Source organism: Montipora foliosa, chromosome 9, assembly GCF_036669935.1.
Source record: "Montipora foliosa isolate CH-2021 chromosome 9, ASM3666993v2, whole genome shotgun sequence".
Classification (NCBI taxonomy): Eukaryota; Metazoa; Cnidaria; class Anthozoa; order Scleractinia; family Acroporidae; genus Montipora; species Montipora foliosa.
Window position 1 is genome coordinate 15,074,257 of NC_090877.1, and position 1,280 is coordinate 15,075,536.

The following is a 1,280-nucleotide window of genomic DNA, read 5'->3' on the forward strand; positions in this document are numbered from 1 at the left end:
GCATTTAAACTTTCGTCCTATTTACCACTTTCATTTACAGCGTCCCTCCAAGGAACTGCTTCAGCGAGGTTCATGCACAAAATGACAACAACAGCGAACGGGATCATATTGGGCTGCAAGCAGAAATAACACGAACTTAGGGAAATGGACTTAAACTAGTGGACCTGTTAATCTTTCTCAAAAACGTTCTTGCTATTGTACGTTAAAATCAGTGGGAATCGACCACATGCAGAAAACTTTAGTATTCGCAAACACTTCCTGAATTACAACTTATCCATATTTTAATTATCGGTAAGTCAAACTATCTTTTTTCTGCTTTATCCAAGCCTGGGCAATTATTGCTGAAGCGTTCAACATAAAGAAAGATGTAAAGTTACAATAACGTTCACATACTTACAAAGAAGGCAATTTTCTTGATAAACGTGCACGGTTCTCTCCTTTCAGCATCAGCTCAAAAGAAATTCATTTTGCCAGTGCCGATTTACGGGAATTTGTGACTCCAAATATTTATATCTTTGTCATCTCATATAATTAATGCATTACTATGATTTGAAGCTTTATTCAAGCATAGAAATTAAGGTGATTTTTTCAATTCCAGTGTTTGTGTTCTTAACAGGTGCAATAGTTCAATTTCAAGGTAACAGGAGTGTGACACACAAGCGCTGGTGGACGCACAAAACGAAGAGATTTTTCCATTGTTATCATCTACCAACACAACGATGATGACTTAACGATGAAACCACCATTAACACCGAGATTACGCTCATTTCAATCTTTACTTTACAAACTCATCTCGATGTTAAAAATTATACTTTTTTGAAAAAACGGCGAGGCCTTGGCTACCGACAAAGCCAAATGGCTTAACGAAATCCTGGTTCTCACAAAAATGCACTTTTACATTCCCGCATGGTAATCTAAGCGCCAGGTCATTGCTTGGAAACAGTCTGGTAACACAGCACCAAGTTGAAGATTCGCATTTTGAGTCCATCAACTTGGTGAATTCAACTCTTTACATTGTATCTCTCAGATAGTGCGCGCGCTGTAATTGGCTAAATTAGCGGGCCGTATTCTACAGTACGGCCCGCTGTACAGCCCGCTAAATTTAAAATTTCGACAAAACATCATCTAGCGAGTTTTTCATGTCATTTCTGTTGCATAAACTTGTACTGAAAACTGTTTGAATCTTGCAAGCAACTATTTCAAACTTAACAGCCAAGAAGATTTAGTTTTTGGGATTTTGGCACAGCATTCTTTGTGGCAGTTGAACCTTCCGCTTCACT

At 38.2% G+C, this 1,280-nt stretch overlaps 1 pseudogene; it reads right to left on the bottom strand.

Moving 5' to 3' along the window:
• LOC137970098 (high choriolytic enzyme 2-like) overlaps nucleotides 1–618 on the bottom strand; it is a 44,130-nt pseudogene extending 43,512 nt beyond the window's left edge.
• Nucleotides 619–1,280: the final 662 nt, after the last annotated feature.